The following is a 13,357-nucleotide window of genomic DNA, read 5'->3' on the forward strand; positions in this document are numbered from 1 at the left end:
TTCTCATATTTAGAATTAATCCACCAGATAAGGTTATACGTAATTTAGAAACAGAACTAGTGACACAGGATACTGGGAATCTAGAGAGGCAGACAAAGGTAGGAGTGTGAGCCATCAAACAGCCAGGAAATCGTCGAAGAGATGGACTCTGTCTTTCCTGCTACAGCGGGTTGCTATTTCCAAGCAAGAGGCACGGATGTCGCTGGTGGAGAAAACATGTAATTCTCAGTTCGTCTGGAGCCAGTGAAACATACACAACAAGGTGCACAATACATATCACCAATTGGTTATGACAAAAATTTAACCATGTTCTTAATAGTTTCAACTTCGATTTCAATGTATGCTGTTTCCCTAATAATTGCTCACACAACTAATACAAATACATCATCGAATTCACATGTCCAATGTTTGGGTAGTTGCAGTGTCTTCGATTATCAATACCTGTCCGTTTGTAGTCTTATCTAGAAACACCCACCAAGAGTTGATAATGATTCGTTGTTAGAACCAAGTTTGAATATTTCCAGGAATGGAATTTATGTCCCAACTCGTATCGTTGAAGGATATCTTCGCGTTACCAAATTCAGACCACCGTACACTGTTTTGGGGAAGACCAATGATCCAGTGTGATGACAGAAGTCTTATGTAGTAGGTATCACCATCGACATTCATGTTCCAAGAATTGAAGATTGTTGTTTAAATTGTAAATTGTGCGATAGAGAATGTGGATGTGATTATTGATGCACCGAATATATGACATCTATTTTTTGTCAAATTAGTGTATTTCTTTAAGCTACATTATTACATCATGGACATTCTAATTTGTTTATTGATATAGATGAAACATGTAAGTGCTTAGTTTAAATCAAAACTTTTAAAATGTTTACAACAGTGGAACCATATGTCAAGCATCAGTGTAATTCTACTTTAAATTGTGTTGTCGGTGGCACTGAGCAGCTGTACTGAAGGCTTACTGTATTTGCTACTCCTCATACCCTTATGACGCTCTCATTATCATTATAAAAATTTACTTGATTGAGTCAGTCCGCGATTTAATACTGGCACACGCGAATGCTTGGAAACATCTTGACATTATGTAGGTTCAGAGAGTCAATAATATACGAGACATGAAATTGCATCATCATTGCAACATTTATCACTGCGTTTCTTATGACCATGATAATTTCAAATGTCAGTTACAACCCTTGACGCAAGTGGAAGGTTAATGGACATGCCGTTCAAATTAATGTCATTTGATGCATAATATGCCGTAAAAAGGTGTTTCATGTCCATAATTGCAAACAAAGTTCCGGTCATTTAAACCTCCAGCTGGAACATCCCATAACGCACCTGTCTCTTGTATCACACGGTATCTGAATGGCAAATATGTGTAAGAGGAAAATGAAACCATCAGCTCATTGGCAAGTATGCTTTCATTAACATATGTATTTGTAAAGACCTAGATCATAGTTTCAATTTCCATGTACCTCAGGGTTTTGTCGAGACGGTACGCACTGTGCACGCAGTGTGTCCTCTTTCATCCACACACGACTCTTCGTGCCTTCATTAGAGCTGTTTTTAACATGTCACAGATACTGACACTGGCGGCGCTCAGGTATGACACATGTAAACATATTTGATTTTATATAATTACATTTGATCAAATAACATATTTTCGTTCGAAATTCATTCATTGTACTTCACATTATATATATATATATATATATATATATATATATATATATATATATATAGAGAGAGAGAGAGAGAGAGAGAGAGAGAGAAATTTTATGGATTTTCAGCAAATCAGTTTACACATAATAATCAGGCTTTGTTTTCATCTGGTGTCTTTGTATTTGGTTACGCGCATCTATACTGGTTTCTGTCACAAGTATCAAATAAAACCATAAAGCATATTATTATCAAGTCTCTTAAATATGTATAAACATCACTGTGTACACGACCAATGTCTATGTATTTGTTTCAGACAAATGATGACTGTTGTGATACTTATAACTATTGCCTGCCTGGTTCTTTCAACACGAGGTAAGATCACAGGTTTCGAATAGCCGTTAAGTGAATCTTTTCCGACTTTCGAGACCTTAGTTTATCAATATTACAGATTTGTTTTAGTACTCCATCCAGGGCCTTACTCCATGTGTGATTAAACTATTACATAGCATGACGTAATTCCTTCTGTTTTGCAGCCAAACCGTGTCAGGACAACCAGCACTGTTCGGAGTGTAACACACCATATGGCGACTGTATCACAGAATGCGACACTGGATATTTCGATCCCAAGTGCAAGTCTGTGTGCAACAAGAATTGCAAGCTGACGAAATGTAAACTATTGGAAAGTGCCGGCATTGGGAAGTGTACGGAAGGCTGTGAACCTGGGTATCGTGGCGAGAACTGTAAATTAGACTGTTTAGTTCCATCAGAAAACTGCACCATATGTCCTGGTGGATGTGAAGGGCATTACTGTAACCGAGGCGATACATGTTTCTCAGGATGTCAAGATAACTACTTCGGCTCAGATTGCAAGACTTGTTCCAGTAGATGTAAATCGTGCAATAGAATAACAGGAACGTGTAATCACTGCCATCCCCAATATCATGGCCAGAACTGTGAGTCATGTAATAATTGTTCGGGGTCGTGCGAGAATGGATGTGCACGAGTATGTCCACGTGGATTTTATGGGAATCTATGTGCCGAAATCTGCAGTGAAACCTGTCGTTCTGACCCAGCGATAAATTCTGAGGACCAGTGTTTGGAACGAGATGTAAACATTTCAAACGTGTGTATACCCGAGTGCCACCAAGAAAGCGGTGAGTGCATCCACGGTTGTGTTGCTGGCTGGTATGGTCCAGTGTGTTCATCTATGTGTAACGCTAACTGCATTGACAAACGTTGTGATGACACAGGGGGATGTGCTGAAGGTTGCACACTAGGTCATTTTGGAAAACAATGTAAACCGTGTTCTGAGATCTGCGCTAATTACACTTGCGATTCAAAAAGCGGGTCTTGTTTAAATGCATGTAGCAATGGAACGTATGGAAAATACTGTAACCTCACCAGTAACCCATGTATTGACGATGTGTGTGATCAGACGACTGGAAAATGTATCAACGGATGTTTCATCACAGAAGATGGATGTAAGCATAATTGTTCAATGGACGTTCCAACAACTGAGTGCACTACTGGATCCTGTGTCACAGGTAAATCAGGCTGAAATATTTCTGATATTGATAACCAAGCTAAATTATCTCTCAAAACCTCAAGATGAAACGAACGATTTTTTTAAAAGTTGCCGCATCGACTTTAATTTTCCTATCCTTAGACAACTATCAAGTTGATAATTAGCCATGATATATATGACCTAATCTATGATTGGTGAAGGAGCTTCGATACATCAATGTCATTAAGATATGGTTGTAAAAGTCTCTACTTTCGTTGATCAAACTGTATCAGCATTAATTTGGTAAAAAAACAACTTCGACACGATTCAATTGAACTTTATAAGAATGTTGCGAAAGCATTATCTGAATTTCTTTAATCATATAGGTGGTATATGAAGTAGGTTAGTCATTCTATCTCGCCCCTTTAACAAAAGATTCATAAATAATTATTCCTTATGTCATAGTTTACTGTTTTGAAGCGAGGTAAAATATTTCCATTTTTTATAAGGCACAACCTGTATGAATGTGTGAAAGTACTGTCATTTTCTTTTTTTTGTTAGAAACCCCAAGGCCTAGTAGTATCAACCCGTACGTAGTAGCACTGGTAGTAGTAATGCTTGTCGCAACAGCTGTATGCTACATCTGTTACCGCAAGGGTCGGTTCTCCACAAGGTCAGTATGTACAGTTGCAACATTTTTATTCAGCCAGTCATGATCGTTGATGAACGAATTAGAATTGTGCCTAGATATTTTGTTGTGATCTTTTATCTTCAGTCAGTATCTGTCGTAAGCTGGAGCTACTGGAATTAGTTTTTTCAACAACATCCTTAAAAACGACAGAGGGCGGTCGGGTATTCTAGTGGCTTAAGCGTTCGCTCGTCACGCTGAAGACCCGTGTTCGATTCCCGACCTGGGTACAATGTGTGAAGCCTATTTCTGTTGTCCCCCGCCGTAATATTGCTGGAATATTGCTGCGTAAAACCATACTCACTCACTCACTTAAAACGACAGACGTTAGATATGCCATACTGATATTACCGCCTCCTTGGTGTAGTTGATAGAGCGTCTGCCCGAATAGCGGTAGGTCATAGGTTTGGTCCCGTGGCTGCATCAAACCACAAGACGTTAACATATGGTAGTTGTTGTTGCCCTGCCTGGCACCCGATATTAATATCAAGGACTGGTCCGAATCGGCATAACGTGTCTGAATTTATGATAAACTGCGGCATGGCATTTCAATTGTCAAGCTCGTGTGTCAAAGGTAAATCAGGCTGAAATATTTTTTTTTGCAAATAAGCAAAATTACTTCTCAAAACCTCAAGGTGAAACGAAAAATTTGTGCACACCCCCATCGATCTCCCTATCCAAAGAAAAAACTTTCGAGTTGATTATTATAAATGGCATATCAAACCAATACTAGTATTGGTGAAGGAGCTTTTGATAACATATTGTTGTTTAGATATAGTTACACAAATTTCTATCTCCATTCAGCATGCTGTATTCTCGGTTTACCAACGCTAACATTGATGCAGGTTATGTCATTTATTCAATTTGGTCATAAACTTCGACACAGTTTGAACTGTGAACCCAGTGAGAATTAGTTGTATCGTAAATTCGTTTAAACAGAAAGTTTGTCAGCCTATGATGTAGGTTAGTCATCCTTCTTCATCCATGGCATGTATAGTCTGGAAGGTCATTTAAGGTACCGACGTTTACTTCAATATCTGAAAAACTATTGGACCTTCTCCAGTCAAAGTTGGTATGAGATTATTAAACAGTCATACATAACTGGATATTACATTTAAAGACAATCGGTGCATGAACAAAAAATCTGTCTATTTAGCTATCACTATATTTCATCAACAACCAGACCTGTTCGTCATGGGTCGAACGAGCGTTCATTAAAATAGCCATCTGCATAATGCTACCCCTGCGTCACAGGGCCATATGACACAGTTGAACCAATCAACTCAACTCGAAAGGGTGCATCGGAATCACGCACGTTGAGACGTGATTCCCGTTATGTTTAATGACTGTTTAATAATCTCATACCAACTTTGACTGGAGAAGGTCCAATAGTTTTTCAGATATTGTAGTAAACGTCGGTACCTTAAATTACCTTCCAGACTATACTGTCACTTTCCTTTAGTTTTAGAAACCCCAAGGGCCAGTAGCATCAACCTAAGCGCTGTAGCATTGGTAGTAGTAATGATTGTCGCAATAGCTGTATGCTACATATGTTATCGCAAGGGTCGATCCTCAACCAGGTCAGTATGTACATCTGGCATATATTCGATTCCAGTTGCACACGTTTATTCAGTTATTTGCGATCGTTGATGACGGACTGACGCTCACACGGTCTCCAATAAAGGATTTGTATTAATGCCTGATATGGATATAGTTATATTTCAGCTTTGAATAATCAAATTATAAAATAATAATTAATACTTGTAGATACTACAGCACAAATTTGTTTGTATTAGCATATACTGTTTCATATGAGAAAATGTGAATTCCCTTTATTGCTTAAATGTGTTTAAGGATGGAATGATATTAATTCTCGAAGCATAACTCGATGACCCGATGATGAGAATTCGTGACATCCAGTTCTTAGAAATACTTACGTGGACAGCGCGGGTATCATCAGTATTTGATTTGATAGTGATACATAAACTCATGCTTATGACATAGTCGGAATCAGACAAAGAACCATTCTTTTAGAAGGGAAATCTTAAGATTATGTACATATTTTTGTCGCTCATATTTTGTCGAAGCTGATCATATTTGAATCTGTATAATATATGATTGTTATCAGTCTACAATAACGAAAATTAGTGTCCTACATTTAGGCCATTTCATATGCTAGGATAAACACTGTGGAGTCGAACTGTAAAGATGAATGAAATAACTACTCAGATCAACTGATCAAACCAAAAGTCCCCTCTCTACAACCAGTGTCTGGATCGTTATCCATGTTACATTGCTCGTATCAGACATTTCACATTTCACAATGTTTAACTGATCAAAAGAAAACAACAAGTGCTCGAACCATCTCCAGGAATACTGTACACACAATGTTATAAGAGGTTTCAAAGGTACGAGGTCCGTTTCATGTTGTCACGAACAAAGCGCATTGCTTGGGGCGTATAGTTTAAAAGTACGTTGTCTCTCAATTACTGACATTTTCTATCACTTACCAATTCAATTTGCTCATCGATAAATTGTTTATCCTGAATATGTTTTGTACCATGCTAATACATATTTCATTGTTATTTTGACAATGGGAATTATGTTTAAAATGTCACTGATTGCAAAGATTAATGAGTTAGTGAGTGAGTTGGGTTTAACGCCGCTTTTAACAATATTCCAGTTATATCACGGCGTGTCAGCTTAATGTGGGAGGAAAGCCCGAAGTGATGCAGGCCTCAGGCGTTTACCACTTCGGTGAAACCCACGAGCACGGGTATGGTGCTGACAAACCTAGAAACATAATCGGGGCGAACCGGAATTCGAACCCACAATCATAGGTTTCTGGCGTGTCCAAGGGACGCAACTCTGCACAACGAATCGCGGCGCTTTAGACGACTTGGCCACCCGTGCCCCCCAAAGATTAATGAATGATCGTAGTAATACTCTTACATATCACACAATTGTACAGTTTGTGTAGCTCGTTTCTGTGTATGTTTGCCGTGATATTGCTATACTATTGCAAAAATCAAGGTTAACGCATTGTCACTCACATAAATACCCATTGTTAATCTGGTGTATTAATTAACCTCATGACTTTCTCCTCTGCAGAAATAATCAACTAGATGAGGTGATACACAGTGCCGTAACAGAACAAGCTGTCACAGGAGAGTACCAGGCCTTACATCAGTATTGGGAAATTAGAGAAGCAGATATGAACACGGAGTGTGAGCCATCAAACAGTCAAGAAATCGGCGAACAGGTGGCCACTGAAGCATACACAACTATAGGCGCACGATATATTTCGCCGATTGATGATGACAAGCCCTATTCTGAATAATTGCAACTTCGATTACAATCTAGGTTGATTCCAGGTTGATTGTCACTCACACAACTAATACAAAAATGTCACTGAATTCACATATCCGGTGTTTTAGGTAGTTCCAGTGTCTTCCTAGTTCTCATACGTTTATGAAGATTACTTGACAAACCTAACCTAGCCAGATTTGTGCCTTTGTTATAATCAAGTTGGAATATTTCCATTGTTTTAATAATTATATTTTCAAATCCTATCATGCTGTCAAAGTTATTGTCGAAAGAAGCCTATTGTTACCATAATCAGATCGCCGTACACTGTTTTTGAGGACAGCAATGGTTCGGTTTGGTGAAAGAGTGTTTATTGGTGTACTGAACGTTATTGTGATATATAAAAATAATCGTCAATTTAATGTACTGGCTGTTCATTGTACCACATCTTAAAATCTACTTAGTGTGCATCGTTCATAAGTAACGTGTACTTTTTCTCACAAACGTAAGTGCTGGATATAAATACTAGTATATGCTTCCATGCCATTGGCTTACATGGAGAGAGTGTGTATGTTTTATAAAAAAAACGCCACACTCTGCAATATTCAAGCTATATGATGGCGGCCTGTGTAAATAATCACGTCCGGATAGGGTACGAAAACACACATCTTACGAAGTCACCGAGTCTGACAACCCCGATCCATTTGGTCGCCTCTTACGACCTGCAAAGGTTGCTGCGGACCTATTCTAACCCGGCATCCCCACGGTGGGCTACAGAAAGTTGTACTGGTATACTGCACCTTGCCCAAAGAAGGAGTTTGTGTGTGTTGATATATGGTCATTTAGATTGTAATCTTTTTTTATGATGTTATGTTCATAACTTCCCACCTTGTATGTCAGTTGATATTTTTGTATTTTATTACATATTTTATATGTAAGCTGCAATCATTACGTGATATATGTGCTTAGGAATGGGAGTTCTTATTACTTTCTGGACGCACCCTTATTTCCACAGATAAGAAACTTAAATTTTGTATCAAATCAGGACCTAAATTATCTATTTGACTTGACATGATTTTTTTCTGTATTTTGGTCGCACACGTGATAATTGCTGTGTCATAGTTGAACATTATATATATTTCTAGCGCATGAATATATCTGCAGGAGAATGTAATGGCCATTTAATTGAATTAAGGCATCACGATAAGATAACCTTACCATCATTAATGTCTTGAGTGTATTTATAAATATTTACCTTACGATTTTTATGAAACACGTTCGATTGATAATAAAAACGATGAAGCACAGAGAATGTTCCCTTTTTTAAGAGTTCTTGCTGAGGCCTTGGTGTTGGAGGAACATACAAACCTGTGAAACTGTTTAAGATGTTTTGACATTCGTCGTTGTTCGGTTTCGTTTCAACTGAACTGCAATTATCGACTACGCAGACAAGCAGCATCTTGCCGAGGCAAGGCCGTTAACTGACTATAAAAGTCCAGTTTCCGCCCTTGCCGAATTAGGCTGGAATTTCCAGGTTCGATCTTAGAGCCACCAGTGGCTATTACGAGTTATGTCCCTTCTATTCTTCCAATTGATCAATCAGATTCTATCTCACATATCACTTGTAATTGTTTCAAACAAAATGGCGGTCAAGACGGTCTGATCATTAATCAATATCTAGATTAAGTAGACATAATTTATGAATAACAAGTTCTTTAATATAATGCTGTAAAGGCGACGTTTCGGTATAGATCCTTATACCGTTGTCAAGCAAGACTGAATAACTTACTTACTTACTTAATTAATTAATTTTGGAGATTTAACGTGCGCTTTCCGACTGATGCGTATTTCGCACAAGGTGAGGAATGACTTACTTACTTACTTACTTTGGAGATTTAACGTGCGCTTTCCGACTGATGCGTATTTCGCACACGGGCCCGGCCAGGCCATTTAATGTGTTTCCGAAAGGGGCGAAGGTGGTCTGTGCAACCCAAGAGGGGGGTTTTAGGGGTTGCTTATATAGAATTGGGGAATTTTGAGATTTGGAATAGATGCCGATGGGATTGGGGAGGAGAACTAAGGGAGCTGGGTATGGTGGATGTTTGTTTGTTTATGTGATTTTGATTTGGTAGGTTATTGTGTTTTTAGATGCGTTTTATTAGTTCCGTTTTTATTAAGAATACGCCTAAGGCCTTGAAGTTTTCTAGTTTATTTTGTGGGTTTAGTATTGCTTCTAGAGTTAGAGCCTTGTTTAGATTGAGGGTGGTTTGTAATGCGGTTCGATGTGTTAGGTAGTGTGTGCAGTGGATGAGTGCGTGTTCTGGGGTTTCTGGTTGTTTGCAGTGTGGGCAGTTACCTGTAGTGTGTTTTTTAAAATTTTTTAGGTGGTTATTTAAGTTGGTGTGTCCTGTTTGGAGTTTAGTGATTACTCTGTCGATTTTTTTGGATGGATGGAGAATTTTTGGTTTGGTTAGTGGTTTGCTGAGCACTTTTTTGATTTGGCTGTTTGAGTTTAGATATAGGTTATGCCATTTTTTGGTGATTTTTTGCTTGTTTACACTTTTAATTTCTGATTTTGAGATGGGTAAGTTTAAGCTTATTTCTGGGATTTTGAGGGATAGTTTAGCTGCTTTATCGGCGTTTTCATTACCGTATATTCCTACGTGGGCGGGTATCCACAAGAAGGTTATTTGTTTGCATGCCTTAGTTAGGTCGTTGGAGCTTTTAAGTATTTGATTTATTAATTTAGGTCGGTTTTTGGTATTTTTGTTTTGGAGGGCTTGCAGTCCACTTAGGGAGTCGGTAAGTATTAGGATTTTTTTGTGCTTTTTGGATTCTTGATTATGTAGGGCTGAGGCCATGCCCATTAGTTCTGCCGTGAATATTGATTGGTTGTTTGGGAGTCGGAAGGATTGTGTGGTTTTAGTTGGTTGTGTGGTATGGACTCCGAAACCGGTGTGTTTGGAGGTCGGATCTGAGGATCCGTCCGTGTAAATGTGACACCAATTTGGCCAATTTTCGTGTATGTATGCTAGTGTGGTAGTTTTAGCTATGTTTGGGTCGGTTTGTTTATTTATTTGGCTAGCTAGTGTTGTGTCTATTTTGGGTATTTTAAGTTTAGGGGTGAAGATATTTGATTGTTTGCAGTTTTGTTTAAGATTTTTAATTTGGTGTTCATTTAGGTAGTTTGTTATTCTTTGGGATATTGGGGTAAGTAAGGGGTGTTTACCAGCTAGAGCTTGGTTTTTGGGGCTGATGTTTTGGTTTATTAAGTTTTGGATGAGAGGGTTTGATTGGGACGCGGCCCAGAAATTTAAGCTTAGATGTTCCCTGCGTAGACTTAGTGGCATTTCTCCTGTTAAGGCCTGAAGTGAGGTGTAGGAGGTGCCATGTTGGGTGCGTGTAATTAGTTTGAGAGCCTGATATTGTATTGAGTCAAGTTTTTTAGATAGAGAGTTGTTTAGGGTGTTGTATATGGCGCAGCCGTAGTCTAGTTTTGATCTAATTAGTGATATGTAGAGAGAGAGGAGGGTATCTTTGGATGCTCCCCAGTTAGAGCCAGTTAGGCATCTTAGGGTGTTTAGGTCTTTACTGCATTTAGTTGTTAGGTTTTGGATGTGAGCATCCCAGGTGAGATGTTCATCGAAAATAAGTCCTAAGAATTTGGTTTGTTTTTGAAATTTGATTGTTTGATTGTTTAGCTGGAGGATTGGGGAGGCGGGTTTCATGTTTTTATGTTTGAATACTATTCCTGTTGTTTTTTCTGAGTTAAGGGAGAAGCCCCATTTGTCAGCCCATTGTTGTATTTTATTAAGAGATTTTTTGAGTAAATTTTGGACCATGTTCATGCTTTTAGTGCGGATCCAGATGGCTCCATCATCCGCGAATTTTGATGTGTTTACTTTAGGGGATAGGCCCTCGAATAGATCGTTTATCATTATATTGAAGAGGGTGGGGCTGAGGATACTGCCCTGTGGAGTACCATTTTCTAGGGGACATTGGTCCGATAGAGTTTGGTCTATACCCACGGTTATTTTACGATTGTTTAGGAAGTCCTGGATGTAGTTTATTATCTGACCTTTGAGTCCTATTTTTTTAAGTTTTTGTATTAGCCCATCGTGCCATACCATGTCGAAAGCTTTAGAGAAGTCTAAGAAGATGCCTGTGGTATATTGTTTATTTAGCTGTCCTGTCTTAATATCTTGTTGGTGAGGAATGAGGAACATAGTAAGAATATATATGGTAGGTGGAGGATTAACAGCAGAGGATTAACAGTAACAACAATTGCATACATGAGTGGGATAACATGAGTAGGTAATGACAACAGAAGGATAATACTGACACAACATGATGGACAGAGAACACATAGGTTGAAGCCAATGGGACATGAAGCCAATTAAACAGAATACGTTTGTATAGGTGTGGTGATTATTGCTTAATGAGTTCATAGTGGGCGGCTGGAATGAAATAGCCTTGCTCTCTGTTGATTGGTGGTTTGTGGCGGCGAATGTGGTATTTTCGGAACTGCACCTGTGGACAATCTTATGTTGGTGAAACATCCCGCCACATCAACACCAGAATCAAGGAGCACAAAAACCTCAACCATCAAGTCAGCCACCTCGGACCATATTAGCATCTGCCCTAATCACAATATCATCTGGGACAACGTCCAAATCCTCTCAAACAACCTCCATGTTTTCACTCAAAGAAAACTAACAAAAGCAGTCCACATGCGCCACCACAAGCCATGAATCAAAAGAGAACAACATGTACATATGTTAAGATCCAATATACACCATTAAGGTGAGTTGAGGTGAAATTGGGTTTGACGTCGCGTCCAAAATTATTGCACTTATTGCGCGGTATACACCATTATGGAGTTCCATGAAAATAATTCCAACACCAAAACGTTTTTTGTACTACTGGCCTCATGACGACATATACGAAGTGATGCTGTCTGTATATCTGTCTGAACATATTATTTCAAGTGACACTAATCACCCTTGTAGCAAGTGCACAGCCCTCAGACATGCCGTCCTAATTAACGTCAGCTGATGCAATAAGTTGACCCACAGCCGGTGTTTCTAAACGGTAATGGCAACAATAGTTAATAACATTGAAACCGTCTGCTGCCTCGTCTCTCAACCTCCCATTGCGTGAACTAAACAAAGTTTGATATCATGAAGCTACATCCACTTTCACATACAATCCAGTAAATTAATCTCATGAGCATCGATCTACCCAATTGGGATCGATGACATACATCAACCATGTCAGCGAGTCCGATCCTGTTAGTTGCCTCTTACAAGCAAAGTTGCCTTTTACGGCAAGCATGGGTTGCTGAAGCCCTATTCTACCCCGGATCTTCACGGGTCTACTATGCTTTAGAAAGCACAACATTTACCATTTTGTCAGCAATGTGTACAACATTTTTTTATGAAGATTATACAATGAAACACACTTATATCCTTTCACTGAAGCAGATAGTGTTTATCTTATTGGGTCTTATGAAATTATGATTGGACAAGGCGTCATTGTGTACATTGCAAATATTAATATTTCCAACATAGCTGTGGATGTAAGAAAGATAACTATCATTCCACTTAAGTTAGTTTTGTTTCAACGCAAAGCGTGTCGTCCCCTTTATGAGGTGCGGTGAAATAGGGTTTAAAGGGGTACTGATCTAAAGCAATCCCCCGGACTGGTTGTTGCCTTTCTTACTTTTTTTTTCCCCGTGGGTACCCGGATGATACGCAACGCAACTGAGCGTGACAAGAGACTGGGCTGCCGTCTGCAGGGACAGCTAAATAAATTTGGAGGCAATATTTGTTTTACGCAGTTTTGAACACTGATTGGTAAACCGTGATCTATAAAGTTTTCGACAAAGGGCGCATGTTAATTCATTTCTTCAGCCTAAACAAACAGACAAAAAGAACGGCGGAGCTCATCGGATGTCGTCATTTGGAAATACCCCTGATGGTTATAGTTTAATAATATAAAAAGTAGCCATGCAGTGAAAGCATTTTCGGATTTCGGATTGCGTAGATAATACGATTACAACTCCCTTGTCATCCACGTTTACTGGTATAACCCTACACTTTTGTATTTGGCGTCATTCACTTGATGCTCAGTTAATGAATTGATTGCAGGTATAATTAGTGGTAGCGCCACTCAGATTACCTGACAAA

The sequence above is a fragment of the Haliotis rufescens genome, unplaced genomic scaffold, assembly GCF_023055435.1.
Source record: "Haliotis rufescens isolate VD_foot unplaced genomic scaffold, xgHalRufe1.0.p SCAF_9, whole genome shotgun sequence".
Taxonomy (NCBI): Eukaryota; Metazoa; Mollusca; class Gastropoda; order Lepetellida; family Haliotidae; genus Haliotis; species Haliotis rufescens.